General features: G+C 32.6%; 1 protein-coding gene across 1 annotated transcript in view; it reads left to right on the top strand.

Annotated features, from left to right (window-relative positions):
• Window positions 1–294: 294 nt before the first annotated feature.
• Window positions 295–10,924, top strand: part of LOC114344544 (growth arrest-specific protein 2-like) — a 389,075-nt gene continuing 378,445 nt past the window's right edge. The window contains exon 1 of the mRNA XM_050647073.1: window positions 295–624. The gene's annotated coding sequence lies outside the window, so the exon portion shown is untranslated. The remainder of the gene's footprint in view (window positions 625–10,924) is intronic.

The raw sequence follows: 10,924 nt of genomic DNA, 5'->3' as shown, positions 1-10,924 counted from the left end.
TACACCCGAATATAGGAGGTTGTGGGTTTAATTTTAGCTTTATATTTATCAAACGTTTTCATATAAACGCACAGAAAAAAGTAGTTTTATATTACGGGATTCTTTAACTTGTAGTTTGCAGGAATCCCATTGATACCCGAAATAGTATCAGCGCTCGTCCTATAAGTGCCCTTCCGTTGTCTCGCTACGGTAGAGAGCGAAAGCGCACTGAAAACAGCTGAGCTCTGGGCATATTCCCATCCCATACTCGCCGATAAAGCCATATACTACTTCTTCATAACTACCATAACTTCATCGTCTTCTACTGCTACAAGCGCACGGAGCAGGATGGGCAACACCTCTTAATAATGTAAAGACTACATGCATCTCGGTCTAGTTGCTTCCGGCTGCGGGTCGATTCTCAATTGTTTTCTTCTCTTCTCGTGTAAATAAAGGATATTGGCTCGGTGCGCCAGACGTACCGGCACGTTTGACAGATCGAAAACAAAGTGGTTATTTGGACTTTTTTTTAACATTTTTTGTGTTACAGTGAATGAAAAACTTTGTGTTGGCATGTTTGCTTTGAGTTGTTGATTTTTTAACTTGAAAAGCGACTGGTGGATTATTTAATACAATCGTTAAATCGTAAGTAACTATTTAAGTATAAATATTATGTATTTTAATACCTTAATTCCTAATTACCAGCTATGTAAAAAACATAAAATAAAGTCAACTTTAACGAAGAGCATATTAAATGTTTAATAACTAAAAAAGTGATAAGTGTTGGTTACCAAGTGAAGTATATCAAATAAATTGTTTTGGATGAGTACATTTTATAAATATAAACAAATTTATATCAGAAATAACTTTATTATGAAATTGTTTAAAATTAAATTGTATACTTTTTAAAAAGTCAATAAATTAATTTGTGCAATTTTTATTTAAGGGACGATATGAATGTCAGTAGAAAAATAAATTCGTAGCCTCTGGCCTTCCTTGATATGTGAGGATATGCGGGTTCACATCCCATCAGGGTGGATATTTTAAAACAATTAGTAAATAGACCAGGACGGATCTGTAAAAATATTAGTACATTTGGACGTTGAGAGGTGACTCAAATTTTTTTGCAGAAATTACTTGAAAATAAATCAAATAATAATATTTGAGTTATCCTCCCTCTCAAAAAGGTCCGGAACATTGTTTAAATAAACAAAATGTCAAAAAATTAAGGAAAAATTCGATTTTTTTCTTGGTTTTTTGATTATAACTTTAAAAGTATTCATTTCCGAGAAAAGTTGTACTGACATAAAAGTTGCGTAATTAAATTTCCTATAATAAAGAATTAGTTAAAAATTTAAGAAATACTCACAATTGTTGCAAAATAGCAATAATTTTGAAAAAAACATACAAAAACAAGTATTCGCATTTTACGTTTTTCAACCATTTATGCTACACTTAGGACCTTCATATTTCACCTTGAAAAATTTTATGATACAGTAAAACAATACTGTAAATTTCATTAAGATCGGTTCAATAGATTTTGCAAAATAAATTTTGCAATCCAGCTTTCGTAAAAAAAATTCATTTTTTCAAAATGTTACAGGACTGAAAATAAAGCAGATAGCAAGTTGAAAATTTTTTTGCACATAGAAGTGTACTGTACCATTCATTTGCAATTTTGCAAAATTAAAATCGCTTAACACCACGGCGTCAGGAATTTTTTTAAATAAGCATTAATTATTGGTGCTACGCGCAGGACAGCAGATAGGTTGCTCTGATTGGGCATTTCAATGACCTTTTATAATGATTGATACATTTTAATTTTTATGACATTTTGATATAAATAAATAAATTTGTTTATTGCAAAATAAAAACACATACTCTATCCTTTGAAATAACACTTTTATTAGTAAAAATTTTTTTTGTTCATATATTTTAACTTAAATAATAAAAGTTTATTATTTTTAAACATATTCAATTGTTTAAACAATATTTCACAAACAATAATAAAATTAGTTTGATTTTTGTGGAATTACAATATTAAAATACAACAAAATATAGAGTAAGAAAGTAATATATTAGATAAAGATTAGAAGAAATTTTGGTGGAAATCAACCTGTGTGAATCGAACACAGCTGTCCTGCGCGTAGCACCAAAAATTATTGTTTATTTCAAAAATTTTCTGACGCCGTGGTAATTAATCGATTTTAATTTTGAAAATTGCAAATGAAAGGTAGAGTAAATTTCTATAAGCAAAAAAAAAATCAACTTGCTATCTGCTTTACTTTCAGTCCTGTAACATTTTGAAAAAATGAATTCTTTTTGCGAAAGCTGTATTGCAAAATTTATTTTGCAAAATCTATTAAACCGATCTTAATGAAATTTACATTATTGTTTTACTGTATCATAAAGTTTTTTAGGGAGAAATATTAAGCTCCTAAGTGTAGCATAAATGGTTGAAAAACGTAAAATGCGAATACTTGTTTTTGTATGGTTTTTTCGCATTTATTGCTATTTTGCAACTAGGGTTACTATTTTTTAAATTTTTAACTAATTCTATATTGTAGTAAATTGAATTACGCAACTTTTATGTCAGTACAACTTTTCTCGGAAATGAATACTTTTAAAGTTATAATCAAAAAACAAAGAAAAAAATCGAATTTTTCCTTAAATTTTTGACATTTTGATTATTTAAACAATGTTCCGGACCTTTTTGAGAGGGAGGATAACTCAAATATTATTATTTGATTTATTTTCAAGCAATTTCTGCAAAAAAATTTGAGTCACCTCTCAACGTCCATCTCAAAACAGATCCGTCCTGGACTAAAAATAGAAAAGGGTCAAATATTCCGACGACTACAATATCTTCTAAATATTCTAAAATAATTCTGAAAATTTTCTTTGTTAATCTTTTTAAAAATATATTTTTATAATTTATTTATTTTTATTCTAGGTTAATTAGGTTTTTTGAATATTTACGTAAGTAAATTACGCCAGTCAGTAGGGAAGAATCGTATAAGGTTATTTGACCGTTTTAAAAGGCATTTGGTCTAATGACAATTTGGAGATATACAGCTAATTTTACTTTATTTTTCTTTTAAATAACCATAAAAAGCAAAAAATCATTGTTTGCCTATTATAAGACGTTTCTTATACATTTTAGAGAAACATTGTTTAAATAAAAAATGTTGTAACTAGATATGAAAGTTTCTAAATTAAAATACATAAATAATTGACCGAGATAACTGCAAAAAACCCCTTATTTTTGCAGTAATGTTTATACATATTAATAACGTTGTTTTTTTCCATAATTCCTACTGCAACATAACCACCCAAAATTGTGGCACTTACAGTCGAGGAAATGCAATTTTTCTTGAAATGATTTACTTGAAATTTTCAAAGAAAGTTGGGAATAGTCCAAGGATCATTATCTATATCATGCCGCTGTACGCTAAAACCTTGGGGTGGTTGCCACCCCATCTCGGGGCGGGAATTTTTTATTACATTTTAACAATGTAAATCGATGTAAAACGTAATTCTCAGAAAAAGAAATTTTTTAGATTTTCTTCGTAAAACTAATATTTTTCGAGTTATTCGCGCTTGAAGAGTAACAGTTTTTCGATGAAAAATCGACTTTTTTAGAGGGTTTTTTGAGAATAAATCGAAAACTATGCATTTAATCAAAAAAACTCTAGATATCAAAATTGTATACTTTAGTAACACAAACCAAATTCTTTTTCTGTAATATCTTTAAGACCAATTCAAACCGAGATACGGCAAGTTAAAAGTTAGCTTTTTTCGTCAAATGCATAATTTGAAATATTCAAAGTAAAATAACGGAAAAAGTTTGCATTTTTCGAGGAAAACCTAAATAATCTTTTTTAAAGTATACAGTTAGGCCTTCCAAAAAAAAATAATAAAAAGTTTCTAGCCTGAAAATTAAGTGACTTATAATCAAAAAAAGGTCGGTACCTGCTTTTCTCTATGAAAAAATCAGTGAAAACAACTCCCTAACTACCCTCCTAATTAAAAATTAGTCTTCACCTTTCTGTAATTCCTTTTATATTTGTATTATCAACACATCCAAGAAGATTGACCTATTTAAAAGGCCTAATTTTAGAAAAATTGGAGTTTAAAGAAAAATTAATTTTTTGGAATTTCCCATTTTTCACCTTTTTCTTCAAAATATCTCCGAAAATACTGAAAATACGAAAAGAATGATAAACTACTAAATTGTAGCTTTTTTAATAAATAAAATTTACTTGTGCAATATTTTCATTACAGTGAACAGTTAGCGAGATATAGCTGTTTAAACCTCTATTTACGAGCAAACACCCCCTTATTCGAGCCCTTTAAACCCACCCTAATTAAAAACTAAGGGATCTTACGGAATTTAGTTGACATATTCTTATAACTCTTTAAAAACTCTACAAAGTCATTCTTGAAAAAACTTTTTATCGCCAAAAATGAAGGAGATATGTTTATAAAACGAAATTTTTTTTTCGAAAAATTCGGATAGTCCGCTTATGGATAATTTTCAATGTATGTATAATACCACAGAACCGGTTCGTATACTGGAAGATGACTAAAAAACTATTTGTATTTGTATTTGTACATATTTGTAAATTCGTATTTTTGTGTAAATAAATGTTTTTGTAATTCTTTAATGCTACTTATATCTACTTATAAAAACTGTAATATTATTTAGGGTGGTTTTTAAGGTTTGAAATATTATGATATTATATCCTAAAGTATATAACAATCATTATTTAACCAATCAAAACCAAATTTTACCCATATTAAAGTTTACAATGTTTTTATATAATTTTTGACAATAAGGGGTAGTTTACACCCCTAAAAATAGTCAACGCCCTTAAGCATGATATAGAATATGAAGTACAGGGTGAGATGATCCTAATCGCAAATTTTTATGTAAATCGAGGCAAGTCGAAATTATTCTTTTAGGATATGTAAATTTTTTATATATTGCTCCAACAAGGATGGTTTTAAGGGTTGAAATATTATGTTAGTATATCTTAAAGCATAAAATAATCATTATGTAACTAGTAAGAACCAAATGTTGACAATATTAAAGTTTAAAATGTTGTTTTATAATTTTTTACAATTAGGGGTAGTTTTAACCCTTAAAAAACCAAAAGCGTACAACGGCTCAATATAGAAAATTAACTAGAGGGTGTAGTGAGCCTAATCCCAAATTTTTGTACAAATCGATGCTGGACGAAAAAATTGCGAGGTTTTGCCGTTTTTTCGGCTTCATTTCCTCGACTATTAATTAGTTATTAGAGTGTGATTTTCAAGCAGATATGTCAAATAGTTTATAAGTAATTCAGTTTGTTTTCCAGAAGAGCGAATATTTAAATATCTGTACTTGCCAAAACAGTCACTTTAGAAGTATTTTGTAAATCGTAATCGATTCCTTGATGCTTTTTTTCAGGTATATTAACGAATACTTCAACATTTTACTAAATTTGTCATTAAAAAGCAGTTAATAGAAGACTTTTTAGCTTAAAGCATTTATAATACATTTGATATTCTTTATGCCACATGCTTGTAAGTTTTCTCAATAAAAATCTGGTGAGTGAAAAAATAAAGTTTTCAAAAAAACAGAATCCTCGATGACCAATAATAAGAAACAAGTCGAGATATTTTCAGCGGACAGTTCTCCCCTTCACTTTACTTGACCAGGGCATTTAGCACTAAAAACACCCGAATACAGTGGAACTTGGATATTACGGCCTCGGTAGTTACGTCATCTCGGTTGTAACGTCAATTTTAATAGGTCCGGCGAATACCTATTCAATAACATTATTAAAAACCCGGTTTTATCGGCTAAAAATAAGGTAACCCTCGTCTATAGCGTCATAAAATTTAAAGACGGTTGTCATTTTTTTTATTTTATGAAGGATAAAATGTAAAGGGTTTCCGGTTTGCAAACTTTATTTTTCGGAAAGGGTTGTACAGAAGAAAATAATTGACTTTTTAAGCATTAGAGAACTTTTTCATAAAATGTAAATTTTATGTACATAATAGGTTTTATTTCTTATTTTTTATCTTAAATGCAGCAATAATGCTGTAATAAAATTTTGCCTCGTTAAAATCTCATTTTTTTCTACCTCTTGTATAGCGTCACACTGATATAGCGTCATTCTTTTACTGGACCCTTCAATGACGCTATAAGCAAGTTCCACTGTAAATAAATTTTTAAATACAGCACCTAGAGACTTGCAGTTTTTTGCATTATGTTCAAGATGACGTCAGGAAAAAAGTCTACTATTCAAAAATGGGTGGAAATGCATAATTGCACTGTAAAGTGCATAAAATGCATCCAAAATTGCATAAATATAAAAATAAAGTCAAAATCAGTATACTAAGGAACAAAATTTATTATTTGGGGGGATTTTGGGGTCACTGAATACGATTACGCCATCAGAACTGACCCCCGGATCACCTGGTGCCCAAGGTCTCGGCAAGAGACGTTAGCTTCGGGAGTTTTGATGGTTTTCGGCATTAAATCGATGCAACCGGATTACTCATGGGTTTTAGGGGTCGCTAAATACGAATATGCCATTAGAATTGACCTCCGGAGTACCTGGTGCCCAGGGTCGCTACTAAGGCACGTCAGCTTCTGGAGTTTCGTGGGATTTCAGCACTAAATTGATGCAATTGGACTATTCGGGGGGTTTTTGAGGTGGTTAAACACGAATATGCCATCAGAACAGACCTTTGGATCACCTGGTGCCCATGGTCACTGCAAGGGACGTTATCTTCTGGAGTTTGGAGGGCTTTCGGTATCAAATTGATGCAAACGGATTGCTTACGGGTTTTTGAGGCTAAATACGAATATGCCATCAGAATTGGCCTCCGGGGTACCTGGTGCCCAGGGTCTCTACTAAGGCACGTCATCTTCTGGGGTCTCGAGGGAATGCGGCACTAAATTGATGTAACTGGACTACTCGGGGGATTTTTGAGGTGGTTAAACACGAAGATGCTATCAGGACAGACCTTAGGATCACCTGGTGCCCAAGGCCAGTGTCAGGGACGTCATCTTCTGGAGTTTCAAGGGCTTTCGGCATCAAATTGATGCAAACGAATTACTTACGGGTTTTTGAGGTCGCTAAACACGAATATGCCATCAAAACCCCTGTGCAGACTCCCTGTGCACCTAGAGCCTAGAGCCCAGACTCACTGCAAGGGGCGTCCTTTTCTGGAGTTTGAGAGATTTCGGCATTAAATTAATGAAAATGGATTACTCGGAGGTTTTTGAGTCGTTAAACAGGAATATGCCATCAGAACAGACCACCAGATCACCTGGTACCCAAGGTCACTGCAAGGGACGTCATCTTCTGGAGTTTCGAGGGCTTTCAGTATTAAGTTGATGCAAAAGGATAACTTGCAGGTTTTTGGGATCGCTAATCACGAATATGTCATCAGAATTTAATTCCGAAGCACCTGCTGCCCAGGATCGCCACTAAAGAACGTCATCTTCTGGAGTTTCGAGGGTCTTCGGCATAAAATGGATGCAAATTGATTACTCGGGGTGTTTTTGAGGACACCAAACAGGAACAGGCCATAAGAACAGACTCACGGAGCACCTTGTGACCATGGTCACTGCAAGGGACGTCACTGTGCTATTCAATTTTCTTACTTATGTATATATAAAATTTATATAAACTTTATTTATATCTGACAAGGTTTTTCCTTTATTTATTTCCAGATCGATTTACTATATTCTATTATTACAATGTTATTATGCGTTGGCGTTATTATTGACCATCGTAATCACTAGGTACTCCAGAATCCTTCATCTAAGTCATACTCGTGTTCAACAACCCCAAGAACCCAAAAGTAATTTGTTTCTATAAATTTGCTACCGAAAACTCACGCAACCTCAGAAGATAACGTGCCTTAGGTACCAGGTGTTAAAGTGTGTGTTCTAACGACGTATTCGTATTCAGCAACCCCAAAAAACCATGAGTAATCCGTTTGAATCAATTTAGTACCGAAAACTTTCGAAACTCGAGAAAATGGCGTGCCCTAGGCACCAGTTGATTCGGTGTGATACGTAATCGGTTTGCGTCAATATAGTACCTAAAAACCTCGTACAGAAAATGACGCGCCTTGCAGTGACCGCGGGTACCAGGTGCTACGATGGTCAGTTTTGATCGCATGTTCGTGTTTAACGACTTGAAAAACCCCCTAGTAATCCATTTTCATTAATTTAATGCCAAAAATCCCTCAAAACTTCAGAAGATGACGTCTCTTGGACACCAGGTGCACATGGTGTCGGTTCTGATAGCATATTCGTGTTTAGCGACCTCAAAATCCCTCCAGTAATCCATTTGCATCATTTAAATACCGAAAACCCTCGAAACCCTAGAAGATGGCGTGCCATAGTAGCGACCTTGGGCACCAGGTACTCCGGAGTTTAGTTCTGATGGCATATTCTTGCTTACCGACCCCAAAAAAACCCGTGAGTAAGCCGTTTACATAAATTTAATGCCGAAGACACACAAAACTCCAGAAAAAAACGTGCATTAGTAACGATCCTGGGCACCAGGTACTCCGGTATTTAATTATGATGGCATATTCGTGTTTAGCGACCCCAAAAAACCCGTAAGTAAGCCGTTTGCATCAATTTAATACCGAAATCACTCGAAACTCCAGAAGATAACGTCCCTTGCAGTGACCTTGGGCACCAGGGGATCCATTGGTCTGTTCTGATGTCATATTCGTGTTTAACCACCTTAAAACCTCCCGAATAGTCCAGTTGCATCAATTTAGGGTCGAAATCCCTCGAAACTCCAGAAGATGACGTGCCTTAGTAGCGACCCTGGGCACCAGGTACTCCGGAGGTCAATTCTAATGGCATATTAGTACTTAGTGACCCCTAAAACCCGCGAGTAATCCGTTTGCATCGATTTAATGCCGAAAACCATCGAAACTCCAGAAGATGACATCTTTTGCACTGACCTTGGGCACCAGGTGATCCTAGGGTCAGTTCTGATGGTGTAATCGTATTTAGTGACCCCAAAAACCCCCAAATAATGAATTTTGTTCCTTAGTATACTGATTTTGACTTTATTTTTATATTTATGCAATTTTTGATGCATTTTTGCAATTATGCATTTCCACCCATTTTTGAATATTAGACTTTTTTCCTGACGTCATCCTGAACATAATGCAAAAAACTGCAAGTGTCTAGGTGCTGTATTTAAAAATTTATTTATTTTGTGCTAAATGCTCTCGTCTATACGTGGCGGTATTTTACGAGTATATGAGTTTAACGGATTATAACTTTTTACTCTTCACTATAGATAGACTATAGAAGCTTAAGTTAGATACATAAGCATAAGTTACATCATAAAATTTATATCTTCTTTTAGAATGATTTCAATTAACTACGCTTAATATTCATAAACAATCAAAATATGATTTTAAAAATGTAGTAAGTAGCTTGTTTACAGTTAGTTATAGAAAGTTTTGCTTTTTCTGTAAAGTGTGTTTTTTCACCAGATTTATTGGGTCTACTTACAAGCGTGTGACAAAAATGCAGCAGACATTCGTATATAATTATTAGCGTCACTTTGTAACTTTGACAGTGGAGTCGACTTTTCAAAGTAACACGACATTTACTCAACACACACGCACTACACAGTACACTAGGTATGTGATTGCAAAATCAACTGTACCATGCTAATGGCCAGTAGTTTTCAAGGCATTAAACCAAATAAATAAAAAAAAAATTATTTAGTATATCTAATAATTATATTACATATTATATCATTATGAAAAAATCAAAGTTATTAGCATTGATATATTACTGCAAAAATAGGATTTTTTGCAGTTATCTCAGTCAATTGTTTATCTGTTTTAATTTGGGAACGCTTAAGATTAAAGAACTTTGTATGATTTTTTATTTTAATTTTAATTTAACCAGTTTTCTCTATTAGTATTAGAAATTAATGATTTTCTTCGAAGACTGTAGTCCAAGTAATGAGAGCTTAAAATAGGACAAAACCTCGCAATTTTTACAGAATGAATAGATTTGCTTGAAAATTTGAAAATAAGTAGGTAGTGGAAAATAAGTAGTCCAAGAATAAAAATCTATATAATGCCGAAAGGCGCTTTTACCATGGAGGTGGTTGCCACCCCATCTCGGGGGTGGAAATTTTTTATTATATTTTGACCGCAAAAGTTGGTAAACACATTTATTCTAAGTAAAAAACGTTCAATACATTTTTTGATAAAATTAATAGTTTTCGATTTATTCGCTATCTAAAATGTTAATTTTATATCGAAAAATTCAATGTTTTCAATCGGTTTTCCGCTAATAACTCAAAAATTTTTCGTTTTATCAAAACAACTTTGCTTAACAAAATGTGCCATTTGAAAAAATAAACAAAACCGTTTTTCTAATTTTCTTTAAGACGAATAGTAATCGAGCTATACTTTATTATATGGTAGCTCTTCTTCGTCAAATACTAAATATTGTAGTTTCAAAGTCAAAAGACGTTAAAACTATTAAAGTATAATACATTTTTCGAGAATAACTTATTTAGACTAATTTAAAGTATTTACAAATATCTATCTCCAGAAATAAAAAAAAGTCGCTAGCTCAAAAATTAAGTGACTTAAAATGAAAAGAATGTCAGCCCCTATTTTTTTCGGCGAAAATGTGATCCGAAACAACCCCCTAATCACCACTCTAATTTCAATTAGTCATTGACCTTATTTGGTCTTCTTTATTTACCTATGTATTATTAATAGGTTCTAGAAAATTGACCGGCTTAGAATGATTAGTTTTTAAAAAAATGGAGGTAAAAGCGATTAAAGCGAATAACGGTTTTTTGTAGTTTGGTAAGAAATGACCTTTTCTTCAGAATAAACAGATTAGCCACAGAGATACGAAACAATGTTTAAAACA

Source organism: Diabrotica virgifera, chromosome 3 (genome assembly GCF_917563875.1).
Source record: "Diabrotica virgifera virgifera chromosome 3, PGI_DIABVI_V3a".
Classification (NCBI taxonomy): Eukaryota; Metazoa; Arthropoda; class Insecta; order Coleoptera; family Chrysomelidae; genus Diabrotica; species Diabrotica virgifera.
The sequence above is the reverse complement of the archived record's forward strand: the minus strand, read 5'-3'. Positions and strand labels throughout refer to the sequence as shown.